Raw genomic sequence first — 11,354 nt, 5'->3', positions numbered from 1 at the left:
TTTAGGCATAGTGGAGATAAAACCCACCTTGGGCATGCCCTGGGCCAGGTAGAGCACCTCGGTAGAGTACAAAAAAGAGTGTGCATCATGTCTTTCATGTTAGTAGGTCAAAAGAGCTCCTGGGTGTAGGAGATAGCTTAGTGTTTATCTAGGATCTTATGAGACTCGGGGTTTTTTCTTTTTATGTTTCTCATTAGATGGTTGGGGTTGCTGATTTCGTAGGGAATGATTAACATGTCAAGTTCTAAGTGGCTGATCAAACCAGGAGACTACGACCACACTTGGGAGAATGTTTCTTTGCTCTAATTTAGTTTTAATATTTTTCCTAAAACATCCTCTGGTAAGGAAAGGGATAATATTATATTTTGGGGAGATTTTTCATGAAACATGAACCTTGGGAGAGTATCATCTCTCAAGGATGCATCTACTATTTAGCCCATTGTTTAGTGGCATAAGTGACAATCATGTGAAGAATAGGGTTGCATCATATGGGTGGTGCATGCCTTCGGGGGTGCAAATTATGCTCAGGTTGTGTAGTCTTTCACTTAGCAGAGTGTCTTTCCATTATATTTGATTTGGAGCATAAGGTTAGATGGTAGCTAAACCCACCAATTGTCCTCTTGGTTTATTTTCTATGTGTTGATGAACCATGGATTACACGTCCTAGGATTGATTCACGATTATGCTTTTATGCGTGTGGATCTTGGATGGACACTCAAGTAAGTGTTATTATTGCTTTCAAGTAATTCAACATCAAGCCAAGAGGCCTTGTTGTTGAAGTAACTTTGACATAATCTCGTTCTCTATCCGATGGGTAAACAGTACTGGTCAGCCCGAATCTCAAAATATCTCTCTCTCTCTCACTGTTCCTCCATAAAATCACCTCAAGGCTCTGAAAGAATAGCCCAAAAAATAGCGAATAAGAATTAGTTAGATTACCATGCACGAAAATGATAAAGATAGTAATCTTTTCTTAAAACCAGAATTAGTTAGATTACAAAACACTGGAAAGTGGTATTGGTTTCATTTCGCGAATACCGACTAAACTGTGCGGGATCTCCAAATGGCCCGAACACGGACTTTGTTTCTCTTGTGATGATCTAACTTTCTTTAATACTTCTCTTTGACAAATATAGTTATCCACCCCCTCATGGGAAGCCTTTACTAAAAATTAAGGGTCAAGTTGGTATCCAGGCCCTGTTTCGAGCGCCCGTTGTGGCTATATTTACTATGTAAACTCCCATGCGAGTTTCCTTTAGTCTAAACTTCCCACTGTGACCCTCTTATACATTATCGAAAATGGTTAGGTATGGAATATAAATCTCTTACGAATGATGGCACAAAATAGGTATAAAAACTCTAAAATTGGCCAAAAATTGACATCTCTAAAATCACTCAATTTGTGACCAAAATTAAAAGTATTTGCCACTTTTAAAACATTTAATATAGATGCTAAAAACCACCAAGTCAACTGGACCCAAAAATACATACATAGGAGTACGTTACATCCTCTTTTGAACTTGAAAGTATAGAAACATTGGGCAACTATTTCAAATTTTGAGTGTAATGTGCTGACATGTAGTGTAATATTGGCAAATTTACCTCAGTAACAAATACAAGATAGCAAATTTGGATTTTCTATCCCTATAAAATAGCCCAACGCTGTTTGAAGGCCCTTTTAAATTAAAATAGCCAGTGGACTAACATTAGTCTCCATTTTGTTCCCCATTTGTGCATCTTCTTCACCTATATCAAAACTTCCTGGAAACTTCAAATTTGAATCAACATGATCCCTATTTCCAAAACAAGAGACAGATATATATGATAGTTAAGTATGTATTTTAGAATCAATCGATGCATACCATAAGACTGCGATTTTGCTTCGTACTGTATCTTGAAGTTTCTAAACACACTCATTTTAGATACTCCTTGGATTTAAATGATAAATGAACTTACTCAAGAGCTTACATTGGCAAGTTAATTCGGCAACTCCACTAGTTCGGAAACATCGATGATATTATTTAGAAGATGAAATTATTTAGAAGATGATATTATATAGTAAGGCATTGTTCCTTGTCACAGCTAGGAGAGGGTGGTCCTGACGCTAGCAGTGAGGAGGTCCACCTCTTTCTTCTCGATGCCGAAGGCCGTTTCGAGCACCTGGTCGGGGAGGGGCGGATTGGCCGCGAAGAGGGCGGCGGCGAGCTGCGAGGTGCCCGGGTTCTGGCTGTTAAGGGCGGAGATGGCCAGGGCGGGCTGGTGCATGTCGGGGTTGAGCTGGAAGTGCACTAGGCCACGGGGGAAGACGAAGAGATCGCCTGGGGAGAGGTTCTGCTGGAAGAGGGAGTTGTTGGTGGAGACGAAACCCACCTGGAGCATGCCCTGGGCCAGGAAGAGCACCTCGGTGGCGCGGGGATGCACGTGGGGAGGGTTAAGGCCCTTGGGCTGAAAGTCGATGCGCGCGATGGACAGGCCCTGCGTGTTGAGGCCCGGGAAGTTGGTCGCGAAGGCCAGGTTAACGGCTGAGCCCAGTCCTTTGACCAGGGGTGCCGCGTTACGAAGCAGCGTTGACGTGAAGTCCGAGGGCTGCACGCGGTTGGACGGCTTGCAGGTCAGCCCGTTGAGGGTGAGTGGGCCGCCGTCCGCCACGCAGAAGTCCTGCAGAGGGTCTTCATCGGCGGCACTCACCTCGACTATGAGCAGCGGCGGCGCAGAGGAGGCCAACAGCATCAGCGCGGCCAGAAGCAAGTAGCTGACTGCCATGACTGAGCGACTAGCAAAGAGTACATATTGAAAAGAAGGCACTCGTCGCTGCAATTTATGAACGGCGCCCGAGTTCAAAGATTCTACTATCTCCCACGCCACAAGGACGGGTGAACGCTATCTGAAAGCAACTGGAGTTCGACTCGGTTCTCCGGTCAGCATCTTACGGCAGCGCTGCCATAAGATGAAAAACCCGTGATCTAAGTTTGAACACAAATGCCATCAATCCCCATGAAATCTTAGGGTCATTAGGATACTTTCACTCTTCTACAAAGCACCAATTTGGGGTCCCTACAGGCTACAAATATATATATGGCTGGAGCCTTCCTTTACTCTTGTGGAAGAAAATATTTGAAGCACCATAGATCTAAACATATTAGTAGGAACTTGTATGAAACCATACCATACTTGTGTGAAGTTCATGATCCGCACACGATAACTAGGAGGTGGATTGCACTACTTCATTGTAAACTATACATCTATAAATGCAATCATTTGAACCCAATGATAGTAGTCGAATAGTTAATGTGAGACCCACCCCACCATCACGTCGCGAGCACCTACCAAATTATGTATGTAGATTTCTTCGACTCTCAACCAAGTAGAGCATATGCATTTGTCAAAGGAGGTGGATTGCACGACTTTATTGTAAACTGTATAAGGGAAAAAATAGTGAAAAAATAGGTATGTTTATGATAAAAAACCAAAAGTAAGTCCGCTTTAATATACATCACTATTTTGGAAAATGTTTCATGAAAGTTATTGATTATAGCCACCCTGATAACTTTAAGTACCACATAAGTATATTCTACTATGTAACTCGAGTCTTACATAGACAATTGTAAGGTTCTACCAAACCTGTAATTTGGACCCAAGGGACGTACGAGCTAAAGAGAGGACTAGTTTAAAAGACAGCACATTCTTTGAGCCTATAGTTTTGCTTATATGCATGCTTGATACGTAAATGATGATTTCATTTTTATGTATTTATGAGAATACAAAGACATTTCATTTAATATCTAAAGTATCTTTAAAATCATCAATATAAGTGCCATGCGACAATCAATCACTACATGCTAACAATCACAACAAACAAATAACAAAAAAGATATAACATTGTGACAAAAAGGTAAAATTATCTAGATATCTTGAAATGAACATGTATGTTTGGTGGTCTTTTTTCCTAGATAAACCCATGAACTCATTAATCCCCATGAAATCTTAGCGTCATTAAGATACTTTCACTCTTCTACAAAGCATCAATTTGGGGTCCCTAGAGGCTACAAATATATATGGCTGCAGCCTTCCTTTACTCTTGTGGAAGAAAATATTTGAAGCACCATAGATCTAAACATATTAGTAGGAACTTGTATGAAACCATACCATACTATGCTTCAAAGATTATGAGACATAGAGCAACATTCATTAGGGAAAAAAATATGATGCCTACATTAGGTATTTGGTGAAGTTCATGATCCGCACACGATAACTAGGAGGTGGATTGCACTACTTTATTGTAAACTATACATCGATAAATGCAAACATTTCAACCCAATGATAGTAGTCGAATAGTTAATGTGAGACCTACCCCACCATCACGTCGCGAGCACCTACCAAATTATGTATGTAGATTTCTTCGACTCTCAACCAAGTAGAGCATATGCATTTGTCAAAGGAGGTGGATTGCACGACTTTATTGTAAACTGTATAAGGGACGTACGAGCTAAAGAGAGGACTAGTTTAAAAGACAGTACATTCTTTCAGCCTAGTTTTGCTTATATGCATGCTTGATACGTAAATGATGATTTCATTTTTATGTATTTATGAGAATACAAAGACATTTCATTTAATATCTAAAGTATCTTTAAAATCATCAATATAAGTGCCATGCGACAATCAATCACTACATGCCAACAATCACAACAAACAAATAACAAAAAAGATATAACATTGTGACAAAAAGGTAATATTATCTAGATATCTTGAAATGAACATGTATGTTTGGTCTTTTTTCCTAGATAAACCCATGAACTCATCAATCTACATGAAATCTTAGAGTCATTAAGATACTTTCACTCTTCTACAAAGCATCAATTTGGGGTCCCTACAGGCTACAAATATATATGGCTGCAGCCTTCCTTTACTCTTGTGGAAGAAAATATTTGAAGCACCATAGATCTAAACACATTAGTAGGAACTTCAAGTTGTATGAAACCATACCATACTAAGCTTCAAAGATTATGAGACATAGAGCAACATTCATTAGGGAAAAAAATATGATGCCTACATTAGGTATTTGGTGAAGTTCATGATCCGCACACGATAACTAGGAGGTGGATTGCACTACTTTATTGTAAACTATACATTTATAAATGCAAACATTTGAACCCAATGATAGTAGTCGAATAGTTAATGTGAGACCTACCTCACCATCACGTCGCGAGCACCTACCAAATTATGTATGTAGATTTCTTCGACTCTCAACCAAGTAGAGCATATGCATTTGTCAAAAGAGGTGGATTGCACGACTTTATTGTAAACTGTATATCTATAAATGTAAACATTTGAACCCAATGATAGTAGTCGATAGTTAATGTGAGACCTACCCTGCCATCACATCACCCACCAATGTTGAATAATAAGACTAGCACATTCTACCTTCTCCACTACACTATATGGGTCTGGGGACCACTGTCCTACCTAAAAACTATAGGACTATCTTTACTCTTGTTTAAGAAAGTGTTTCTACTGACCTACATCTACATAATCCCTTATGTCAAAATAAAGTCATGCATGATTGTAAGCTAGTGGAGACACAAATCATGCTTGTAGAGCCATATTTAAGTGTGGATACATTGGGCAAGTGAACACAAATCATGTGTTAGTGACTTCATGATGCAACACACTAGATGATCAACTGGGCAAGTGAACACAAATCATGTAGCTTGAGTCTTATAACTATTTTAAGGTTCTAAGAAACCTATACTTTAGGCCCAAGGGACGTACGAGTTAAAAGAGAGGACTAGTTTAAAAGAAAGTACAATCTCTCAGCCTAATTTTTCTCATGTGCATGCTTGATAGATAAATGATGCTTTCATTTTCATATATTTATGAGCATAGAAAGACATTTCATTTAATATTTAAAGTATCTTTAAAATCATCAATAGAAGTGCCATGCCACAATCAATCACTACATGCCAACAATCACAACAAAAAAAAAAACTAAAAATATATAACATTGTGATAAAAAGATAATATTATCCAAATACCTTCAAATGAACATGCATTTTTGGTCTTTTTTAAATAAATAAAAAACAATTTTGAGGTAAAATACATATAAGGATTGCAGGGATATCTATATTTACTCCTTCTTCATGTGTAACATCTCATGTAACTTATTTGCACTCTACCCATGCCTAAACATAAGGGTCATGTAAATACATAAGAACTTAGTACCACTTTTCTACCATCTAGCCATATGTCCAATAGATAGAACATACACTGCAGAGGGTCTTCATCAGCGGTACTCACCTGGGCTATGAGGGCGACGTAGAGGAGGCCAACACCATCAGCGTGGCGAGAAGCAAGTAGCTGACTGCCATGACTGAGAGACTAGCAAAGAGTGAGCAAAGAACTCGTCGCTGCAAGTTCAAAGATTCCACTATCTCCCACGCGACAAGGACGGTGCACGCTCATCGCGCAAGTTCAAAGATTCCACTATCTCCCACGCGACAAGGACGGGAGAACGGGATTGTATTTACTTGATGTATGAGCCATTTATGTATTATACATAAATGTGAGACCTACCCCCACCAATGTTGAATAATAAGACTAGCACATTTTCTGGGCGAAGCCAATGAGACACGGATTCCCTGAAGATCAGCTTATTCTGGGTAAGGCCATCAATAGTCAGATGGTTAAGAGACAAGTTACATAGGCATGGCATACACGTAAGTGCAGAATGAGATACCCATACGAGACTATACGAAGGGTAGAGGGAGATCTTCTCCAAACATAATATCCTCACACTGCAGGCTACAAATTGTAATGCCGCATTTCCAAATGTCATATATAAAGTTATACTTATGGATTTCAAAAACCTTATATAATTATTAAAATTTGGTATTATTATACAGATAAAATGAAACAGTGAAAAATAGGTATGTTTATGATAAAAAACCAAAAGTAAGTCCGCTTTAATATACATCACTGTTTTGGAAAATGGTTCATGAAAGTTATTGATTATAGCCACCCTGATAATTTTAGGTACCACATAAGTATATTCTGCTATGTAACTTGAGTCTTACATAGACAATTGTAAGGTTCTACCAAACCTGTAATTTGGACCCAAGGGACGTACGAGCTAAAGAGAGGACTGGTTTATTCTTTCACCCTAGTTTTTCTTATATGCATGCTTGATACATAAATGATGATTTCATTTTCATGTATTTATGAGAATACAAAGACGTTTCATTTAATATCTAAAGTATCTTTAAAATCATCAATATAAGTGCCATGCGACAATCCATCACTACATGCCCACAATCACAACAAACAAATAACTAAAAACATATAACATTGTGACAAAAAGGTAATATTATCTAGATATCTTGAAATGAACATGTATGTTTGGTCTTTTTTCCTAGATAAACCCATGAACTCATTAATCCCCATGAAATCTTAGGGTCATTAGGATACTTTCACTCTTCTACAAAGCATCAATTTGGGGTCCCTACAGGCTACAAATATATATGGCTGCAGCCTTCCTTTACTCTTGTGGAAGAAAATATTTGAAGCACCATAGATCTAAACATATTAGTAGGAACTTGAATGAAACCATACCATACTATGCTTCAAAGATTATGAGACATAGAGCAACATTCATTAGGGAAAAAAATATGATGCCTACATTAGGTATTTGGTGAAGTTCATGATCCGCACACGATAACTAGGAGGTGGATTGCACTACTTTATTGTAAACTATACATCTATAAATGCAAACATTTGAACCCAATGATAGTAGTCGAATAGTTAATGTGAGACGTACCCCACCATCACATCACCCACCAATGTTGAATAATAAGACTAGCACATTCTACCTTCTCCACTACACTATATGGGTCTGGGGACCACTATCCTACCTAAAAACTATCGGACTATCTTTACTCTTGTTTAAGAAAGTGTTTCTACTGGCCTGCATCTACATAATCCCTTATGTCAAAATAAAGTCATGCATGATTGTAAGCTAGTGGAGACACAAATCATGCTTGTAGAGGCATATTTAAGTGTGGACACATTGGGCAAGTGAACACAAATCATGTGTTAGTGACTTCATGATGCAACACACTAGATGATCAACTGGGCAAGTGAACACAAATCATGTAGCTTGAGTCTTATAACTATTTTAAAGTTCTAAGAAACCTATACTTCAGGCCCAAGGGACGTACGAGCTAAAAGAGAGGACTAGTTTGAAAGAAAGTACAATCTCTCAGCGCAATTTTTCGCATGTGCATGCTTGACAGATAAATGATGCTTTCATTTTCATATATTTATGAGCATAGAAAGACATTTCATTTAATATTTAAAGTATCTTTAAAATCATCAATAGAAGTGCCACGCCACAATCAATCACTACATGCCAACAATCACAACAAAAAAAAACCTAAAAATATATAACATTGTGATAAAAAGATAATATTATCCAAATACCTTCAAATGAACATGCATTTTTGGTCTTTTTTAAATTCAAAAAATAATAATTTTGTGGTAAATTACATATAAGGATTGCAGGGATATCTATATCTACTCCTTCTTCATGTGTAACATCTCAATGTAACTTATTTGCACTCTACCCATGCCTAAACATAAGGGTCATGTAAATACATAAGAACTTAGTACCACTTTTCTATCATCTAGCCATATGTCCAATAGATAGAACATACACTGCAGAGGGGCGGTACTCACCTGGGCTATGAGGGCGACGTAGAGGAGGCCAACACCATCAGCGTGGCGAGAAGCAAGTAGCTGACTGCCATGACTGAGAGACTAGCAAAGAGTGAGCAAAGAACTTGTCTCGCTGCAATTTATGAACGGTGCATGCTCATCGCCCAAGTTTAAAGATTCCACTACGCGACAAGGACGGGAGAACGGGGCAACTCGAGTTCAATTAGGTTCTCCGGTAAGCATCTTACGACACTGCTGTCTCGTTATGTATGTTGAAATGTGTGAGTGGATTGTATTTACTTGATGTATGAGCCATTTATGTATACATAGAGCTTCGTATGTTCTATTTATTGGAACGTAAAGCTATGCATGCTCTATGTATGCATGCACCATAAACCTATACATGCTCTATGTATCCAGACATAGAACTATGTATGCTCTATATGTATGTATGCATAGAGATATGCATGCTATATATATATGCATAAATGGATCATACATACCTCTATGTATGCTCTATGAATGCATACATAAAGCATACAGAGCTCTATGTATGCATAAATGGAGCATACATAGCTATATGTAGGCTCATGTATGCATACATAGAGCATGCATAGTTCTTAATGCTGCCTCGACTGAAACAAGTAAGGGTGGTTAATGCTGCTTGGATTGAAACAAGTAAGGGTGGTTAATGCATTCCTTAAATGATGTAAGAACCTACTTTCTTATATGCATCATGAAATAAAAAAGCATGCGTGCGGTGTACGTAAGAGTTGAATGCAAGGAAAGATTTTCAATGGCGAGGCTCTAACTATAGTGTATAGTGTGTACCTATAGTGTATAGTGTGTATGTGTTAGTGTATAGCGTGCTTGCATAAGAGGTATGCTAAAAACCTGAACGAGTACGACTAGAAATAGGTGCATTAATTTTACTATCACGCAAGGTTTGCACCAGCCATTTAGGCACACCTCTAGCCTGCTCATTTTCAGCCCTATCCTCATAAATTACATCCTATAAATCTGCATCAGAAATAGGCTGATCTATGATATCGTTTGAAATCTGCATAGGCTGAATATTTGACTCATTAGGACTTACATTTGAATTCCCATCAGAAATAGGCTGATCTATGATATCGTTTGAAATCTGTATAGGCTCAATATTTGACTCATTAGGACTTACATTTGAATTCCCACCTATAAGCAGAGGCAACAACGTATCAAATACATCCCGTGAGCTCACACCTGTCTCTTTGGTACATGATAACAAAGACTGCACAGCATCTTCTACAAAAACATCTCGACTAATCAAGATACGCTTTGATTGCGGATGATACAATCTGTAACCCTTGCTCTCAGCACTGTAACCAACAAAAATGCATTTGACAGCCTTATCATCCAATTTTCTACGTTGTTGCACAGGCACTAAAGCATAGGCCAAGCAACCAAAGACATGAAGTGACCAATAGAAGGCTTCCTGCCATGCCAAGCTTCATATGGAGTAACAGACTACAAGGCCTTAGTGGGACACCTGTTGAGTACATATGCAGCACACATGACAGCCTCAAGCCAAAACGCATGTAGGAAAGCTTGGCTCTTGACCATACATCGTGCCATCTCCATAAGTGACCTGTTTTTCCTCTCAGCAACACCATTTTGCTGAGGGGTATACGGCAATGTACATTGGTGTGTAATTACATGACTAGCCAGAAATGCATCAAACTCTTTAGACATGTACTCCCCCCTGATCAGAACGGAGGGTGCCCATAGTACAATTGGATACATTTTCAACCATAAGCAAAAACTGTTTGAAGCACAAAAACACTTCGGACTTTGCCTTCAGTGGATATACCCATGCATGCCTTGAGTAATCATCAATGAAAGTCACGAAGTACAAGTGTTTACTAAATGACGGAGTTTGCATAGGCCCACATACATCACTATGTACAAGCTGCAATTTGCGAGTGGCCTGCATAGAACCATCCTTTGGAAACGCAGAACGCTGCATTTTACCCAAAATACAGTCTTCACAAATACGTTTCAATGGTGCCTCAAGAGGGGGCAATGAAGCAACCATATCAAATTTCTGCAAACGCAGCAAACCAGCAAAGTTCAGATGACCAAAACGAGCATGCCATAGTTTTGCATCTGAAACTGCCTTTTCATCAGAAACTGCATTTGCTGAATCTTCCACACACTTGTCATAAGAATCGAGCCTATACAGCCCACGAAACAAGGTGCCAGATGTAATAATCGTATAACCAGAAGTCAAATCATGAACAGTACATCTGTCATCCACAAATTTGACTACAGGTCCAAGTCTAGCAAGCGCAGAGACAGACAATAGAGTCTTCTTTATCCCTGGCACATACAAAGCATCTGAAAGTGTGAAAGCGCTGCCATTTGCAGCAGTAAGCATAATTTTCCCAACGCCCTTCACTGGGTAAGAAGCATTATTGTCACATGTGACAGTATTCCCATTAGGGACAGCCTCAAGACAAGTGAACATATCACGATGTGAGGTAATGTGCTTTGTAGCACCACTGTCAAAATACCATACATCAGAGTCAACAGAAACTGCCAAACATGCATCATGTACAGATGGGTCAAATTGGCAATACATGCTAAACGCCCATTCTGTATCCTGCACA

At 38.9% G+C, this 11,354-nt stretch overlaps 1 pseudogene across 1 annotated transcript; it reads right to left on the bottom strand.

The window, feature by feature from the left end:
• Positions 1 to 1,998: 1,998 nt before the first annotated feature.
• Positions 1,999 to 2,783, bottom strand: LOC147613635 (germin-like protein 8-2 pseudogene; annotated as a pseudogene). The gene has a single exon (XR_015263241.1). The product of XR_015263241.1 is annotated as a germin-like protein 8-2 pseudogene (transcript).
• Between the last annotated feature and the right edge of the window lie 8,571 nt (positions 2,784 to 11,354).

Source organism: Cibotium barometz, chromosome 43 (genome assembly GCF_041138505.1).
Source record: "Cibotium barometz isolate CiBa-2024 chromosome 43, ASM4113850v1, whole genome shotgun sequence".
Taxonomy (NCBI): domain Eukaryota; kingdom Viridiplantae; phylum Streptophyta; class Polypodiopsida; order Cyatheales; family Cibotiaceae; genus Cibotium; species Cibotium barometz.
The sequence above is the reverse complement of the archived record's forward strand: the minus strand, read 5'-3'. Positions and strand labels throughout refer to the sequence as shown.